Genomic DNA, 6887 nt, shown 5'->3' with positions numbered 1-6887 from the left:
TTCCGAGGAACCCCAATTTTGTGTTTCCTCGGAAATTCCTCGGTATATTCCGAGGATTTCATTTTCCGTCGGAATGTCCGTCAGAATACCGCTGTTTTCTTGTAGTGTACAGTATCTCAAAAGAGTTAGACGACTTTACGGGGCTATATTCGTAAAAATGAGTTCTGTTTTTTTGTTTGGTCACAAGAGGATGGCTGTAATTTCACAAGACTTTTATGTTAGTTTTGCATTTGATTCAAGTTTGGGTATAGTTTTGTATTTAAAATTAAGTTTTGAGTCATATTTGGCAAATCCCCCTAATAATATTAATAATATTAATACTTTATTTTTTAAAATATTAATGCTTAAAATTTGTCTAGGTGTATGCATACACCGCATAAAATCCGCCTAAACGCTATTATACGTCTGAATTATATAAATCCGTATAAAACTATGTATAACATGAAAACAATAAAATTGATTACCGTATAACGCCTAAAGTCCAACAACTGGGTTAAACCAAGAGATTTGACATTGAAATTCGTTGGTATATATCAAATTACTTCTCAAAAAACAAATCTAAAATACATTATTTTTATTTATTTTTGTAACAAATCTAAAATACATTCAAAACAATCATTTTCTCGAATTATAAGCAGAGCCGTGCTTACATGAGGAAAAACTAAACATTCGCCTAGGGCATCAAATATTTTTTCTGTTTGTAACTTGTCTTAAGGGCATCTATTTTAAAAAAGTGTTGAAGCACTTCTTAAGATTTATTTCATTTAATTAGATATTATGTGTTAGCTGGGACTTCATCTTCACATCCTTGTCAGCGATTAATGTGCCGGAGCTCTACATCAGATGGCTACGCCCCTGCGTCTGCACCCCTTCTTTCTGCATTGGTTACAATGGAACTGTTCAGGGTTATTTTAAAAGCAAGAGAGGTTTGAGGCAGGGAGATCTACTCTCTCCTTACCTCTTTGTGATCGCAATGAACTGTTTATCTATCCTCCTGAACAGAGCGGCTCAGCAGGGTGAATTCGGCTACCACCATCTCTGTGAAGAAACAAAGCTGACCCATTTATGCTTCGCAGATGACCTCCTGATTCTCACTGAAGGTTCTACTCGATCTATCAAAGGAGTCCTAGAGGTCCTTTGAAACTTTGAAGCACATTCAGGACTAGGAATCAGTGTTTCAAAATCCTGCTTCTTTACTTCTGGCCTCTCACAACAAGAAATAGAACTCCTCCAGCAAGAAGCTGGTCTCTCTCATGGTACTCTACCAATCAGATACCTAGGAGTTCCCCTCTGCACTAAGAAGCTTACGATGGCTAACTGCGAACCCCTTATACTGAACGTTAAAGCCAAACTCAACTCTTGGAGTGCGAGATCTCTCTCCTTTGCTGGCCGCTTACTGCTCATAAATACTGTGATCTCAGGAATAACCAATTTTTGGTGTGACACTTTTACTCTACCAAAGTTCTGCATCAAATTAATTAACTCCTTATGCGGAGCCTATCTGTGGAAAGGAACGGTGGAGGGACATCATTCAGCGAGAGTTGCTTGGGATCAGATCACACACGCAAAGGAAGAAGGGGGACTAGGAGTTCGAGACTTACTCAGCTGGAATAAGGCGGCCTCTATCAAGCTTATATGGATGTTGTTCTTCTCTTCAGGGTCCATCTGGGTCGCTTGGTTTACAGACACTGTGTTATCGGGCAGCTTTTCAAACTTCTGGACCATCAAAGAAAACAAAAACCACACATGGTTAGTCAAAAGACTTATGCGTTAAAGGCCAATTGTATATCCTTGGATTTGCATTGATATAGGGAATGGTCGAACCTGTCGTTTCTGGAGCGATAACTGGAGCCCCTACGGCTGCCTCTCTGACTTCCTGAACCTCGGCTTGGAATCCCAAGGAATGCTACTCTCGCCGGTCTTAATGATCATGGAAACTGGTTGCTCCCTGCAAGTTCAAATTCAGGTTTTCCTCTCAACTATAACGCTTGAGGACCAGTATATGTGGGAAGTGAATGGGCACAAATCAACTACCTTCAGCAATACTTTATAAAGCAATCAAACATCACAATCCGCTTGTAGAGTGGAACAAGACAGTATGGTGCTCAAGAGGAACCCCCTATGCATAGTTTCTTAGCGTGGCTCGTCCTCCTCAATCGATGAGATCGCCTCTTGTCTTGGGGCCTCAGCTCTCCTTCTACATGTCTCCTCTGCAACTCCTTCGATGAGAGCCGGAACCACCTCTTCTTTGAATGTGCTTACTCCTTGCAAGTTTGGCATGCTATGGGAAATCGATCAGGACTAACCGCTTCCTCATCTTGGGACCTGACGCTCGCCGCACTAAACCTTCTATCAGGCCCGAGGCATGCAAAGCACTATCTACCACCTCTGGTCAGAACGGAATGCCTATCGACCTCCTGATTCCATCTCAAACTCTATCGCCTCCTACATCAAGTCTAAGATTGCTTCGATCAGACCTTCCTCCCCGCGACTAGCCTCCTCCTTATTCCAATTGTGGCATCAGTGATTTCCACGAAGGTGATCAACACCAATCCATCTATTTCTTACTTGGGCCTGTTAATTTAGGCTTCAAAATTGTGGTTAAGTTATGTGGAACTATGGGTTATGGGTTTGTATTAATGGGCAATGCCCACAAAACTGCCTGGTTAGGCTGAAGCCTTTTGTATCTTCTTTGTGTTTTTAAATAGAAAGCTTTTTTTCAAAAAAAAAAAAAAAAAAGAAGAAGAAGAAGAAGCTAAAAACAGATATTAGAATGAAAAATGCAAAATATGGAAACAGTTGTTTTTCTCTAGAAATTGGGTTAATTATTTGTTCTATGGTTCTTTTACATTTTAGATGAAAAATGATTTGTTCTATGGTTCAGTTACACTAAGCTAGGATAGCTTTTATTATTGTAAATTCATATAAAAAATATTTTCAATCGCTTTAGGCAGGTATTAGTGCTCGCACGGTGCTGATTTTTTTTTTTTTTAACGCTGATTTATTACGATCTTACAATTATGATATAGGAAAGATTACATATACGATTCGACAACCGACAATACTACCTGCCTTATGAAGACTTACGCCTAACTGCATCACTTGAGCCGTCCTATGAAGATCCACGCCTGACCAGATTTACTTGCACTATGTTGAAGATCTCTTGCAAGTCTTTCCTCTGAAGTCTGCATAATTGTTTAATAAACCGATCTTTCCGGGACTTGAAACCTGGATTTGCTGCAATCTGCAATAAATTGCATAGTCTGGGATTCGAACCCCAGACCTGGGTGTATAAACCTTTAAACCTTAACCAATAGGCTACGGTGCTTCCACAACACGGTGCTGATTATAAGGTGAGTTTTATGTAGTAGAACAGTGTATTACCAGTGATAATGTTTAATATTTAATTTATTTTAAATAGAAACAACTAGTAAATTATAATGCTAACTTAATCAATATGTTTAGATTATCCCTTTCATGTCAAAACAAAAAAAAAACTTAATCAATATGTTAGGAAAAGCCAGACACATGTAACTCTCGTATATTTATTTATATATTTTTCTCTAGACTATTTAATATCTAAACTATTTTCAAGAAAGATAATTATGCGCTTTAATAACTAGATATGTATAGAATCATCTACATGTGTTTTTAATAAAATATATAATATTTTTTCCACGTAAAATCTTCAACATTTATATAATTTCAAAACATATTCAGCTCATTTCACACTAACTAATTCTATATTTTATACAAAAGAGGTACTGTAGACATTTATATTTTGGCAACTAAGATATTAAAAATCTAAATTATTTCTAAATATAATAGTATATGCATTCAGTGATAATTAAATTAGTATTTTAGAAGATAATAAAGTCAAGCATGTGTGACTAATCAAATATGTACACTTACTTCTGTGAGTTAAAATAAATAATATTAAAATAATTATTAAATTAAATAAATTAAATATATAAAGAAAAATTAAATTAAAATTTTAAATTTATAATATTTATGATAATATTTCCAGCAACATACATTCAACACTAGTTAAAAACAGATGGATATAACTCCTGAAATATATGAATATGATTCCATCCATATTTTTAGAATTTCAATTATTTACTATTAAAAATAAATAATAGTCTTCATCATTAATTAAATATATATTTTAGAAAATAAATATCAGGTACATTTTTTTTCAAAAACAAATATCAGGTACATCATTTCTAAAATAATTATATATATATTTTACCAGATAAAATATTAAAATTTAATTATTTAGCATAAATAACTAAACCGATTTAATTTTAACTAATTATATATTTTATAAAAAAGTAACAAAACTTACTTCTGCAAGTTAAAATGATTAATATTAAAATGATTTCTAAATAAAATAAATTAAATATATAAAGAAAAAATAAATTAGAATTTGAAATTTTTTAAAAAAGTTGACGCTTTGAAACAAAAAATTTAAGCAAATTTAAAATTTATGATAATATTTCCAGCAACATACATTCAACACTAGGTAAAAACAGATGGGTATAATTCCTGAAATATATGAATATTATTCCATCTATATTATTATTTATTATTAAAAATAAATAATAGTCTTCATCGTTAATTAAATATATATTTTAGAAAATAAATATCAGGTACATTGTTTTAAAAAAAAAAAATATCAGGTACAGCATTCCTAAAATAGTTATATATATTTTACCAGATAAAATATTAAATTTTAATTATTTATCATAAATAACTAAACTGATATAATTTTAACTAATTATATTTTATAAGAAAATAACAAAACTTTTCGCTAAATATAGGTATATGTTTTATAGGTAAAATGTCTAACACTAAAAATTATATTTATATATACATATACCATTTGAAATTTGAAATTCTTGATGAACATAATTAGCTAAATGTGTTTAACACCAATTAATTTTGCATTTAAAAATAATATTTTGTAATTCATAAATATTTATTTATATTCTTAGTCAAAATATAGATCACTAAAGCTATTTTTACCATCTGTAATTTATTAAAATTAAATTGTTTTTAAATAGAATTAGTTTAGTGTGTTTAAAGCTTAATAGTTTTATAATTTGAATATAATAATGAGACATATGTAATCCTTGAAATATTTATGTATTTTCAGCTAAAGTGCAAAACACTAAAATTTATAAATAAAATTAATTACGTGCATTAAATCCTATACATCTTAATTTTTAAAAAATAATAACGAGATACATATAAGCCACAAAATATGCATATATATCGTTAGTTAAAATGTGTAAGAATAAAATTGCATATATTAAATTCACCAGTTCAAATGTTTAAATTAGTTGTACAGAATTAGTTAAATGAGTTTAATACTAACTAATTTTATATTTTAGAAAACAGTAACGAGATTTTTGTAATTTATTAAATATATATATATATATATATATATCAAATTTTCATGAATTATATATATATGATTACCAGATAATTTTTAAAAATTTAAATAATTTATAAATAAAATTAGTTAAAATGTGCTTAATTATACCTAATTTATATTTTAATATAAATTAAAAACACGGGTAAATGATACTAATTAATATGTTTATATATTCTCGAGTCGAGCTAAACATTATAACAATAACATTATATATTTTAACTAGCTCTTTTTAAATTTAAATATTTATAAATATAATTAAATAATTGTGTTTAATGCTAATTAATTTTATATCTTTTTAAAAAGTAACGTATGTTTTTTAAAAAATAACGTAAAGAAACACGTGTAACTAAACAAAATAGGTATGTATATTTATAGCTAAAATGAGTAATATTAAAATTATACTGAAACTCAAAACAAGAGAAATCAATGTTGACTACATTTATTTTTATAAAACAAAAAAAAGTCGTGTAACTCGTGAATTATTTATATACGACAAAATAAACGGAAAAAAATTAATTAAAAATATTTTTATTACTTTTTCTTCTTTTTGTTAAGGGATATAAATTGCTTCAAACTTATCTGTTGAACATATCATCATTAACTCTTAATAGAGCTTTAATGAAAAGTTGAGAATCTTTAAAGAAGAGTGTTCTAATAAAATTTGACACCTTAGGGGCATTTTTTCTCTAAAAAAGAAGTATTTGCTTATAAGACTCAAACTCCTATGATAAAAATTTGCCCATATGAAATTTGATCATGCCAGCGTAATTTTGCATGAAATATCGCATAAATAACATTTGAATTATCTTTATTATCCTCTATCCCAAGGAAAATATAATAATAAATCATTACATTATTTGTTTTGGACATTTAAAAAACGAGAAAAAGACAGAAAATGCGTGGGAGAAAAAGAAAAGGAGCAAGAGAAGAAGTAAAATAAGAGAAAATCGGGTCTTTGAAGAGAACGTCCCATTCCATAAGGCATGCAATGCGCGGCCGTGAAAGAAGCTCACTCCTCTCCTTTTTATTTATTTAATTATATTACATATCAAAAAAAAAAATATTACATTTTATCATTTTAATTAATGTTTCTACCATGGTTATTACTTAATTCGAGTGTTTGTCTATTGTTTCATAAGAGTTTATTAATGGTTGTAACTAGTCATTTTCCATTCGATTCTTTGTTCACATTAAATTAATGGCTTTGACTACCTAATATGGATAAATTAACATTCATTGTTTATATAGAGCGACTTATAAACATTTAAGATTGAGACACTAAGAGGTGATATAGATTTTTTTCTTAAAAAGAACTTCTCATCATTACCACATCACAACATCTTATTTTTGTTTTATCTCCAATTGGTCAAAGACAGAGAGTACTTATCCTATTTTTCTCTCAACTCCTCCTGTAATTTCTTGAATCCTCTGTCTTTTCTCTATTGAG

At 30.1% G+C, this 6887-nt stretch overlaps 1 long non-coding RNA gene across 2 annotated transcripts; it reads right to left on the bottom strand.

Moving 5' to 3' along the window:
- Window positions 1-601: 601 nt before the first annotated feature.
- LOC106337725 lies at window positions 602-2543 on the bottom strand. 2 transcript variants are annotated; one of them, XR_001269131.1, is made up of 5 exons: window positions 2035-2541; window positions 1825-1948; window positions 1602-1716; window positions 959-1501; window positions 602-876 (listed from the first exon to the last, which is right to left on the bottom strand). It is a non-coding gene; the product is annotated as an uncharacterized LOC106337725 (long non-coding RNA). The 2 variants fall into 2 exon arrangements; XR_001269130.1 differs by having other exon boundaries at window positions 959-1716; window positions 2035-2543.
- Window positions 2544-6887: the final 4344 nt, after the last annotated feature.

Source organism: Brassica oleracea, chromosome C4 (genome assembly GCF_000695525.1).
Source record: "Brassica oleracea var. oleracea cultivar TO1000 chromosome C4, BOL, whole genome shotgun sequence".
Classification (NCBI taxonomy): Eukaryota; Viridiplantae; Streptophyta; class Magnoliopsida; order Brassicales; family Brassicaceae; genus Brassica; species Brassica oleracea.
This window is presented reverse-complemented; position numbering and strand designations above follow the sequence as displayed.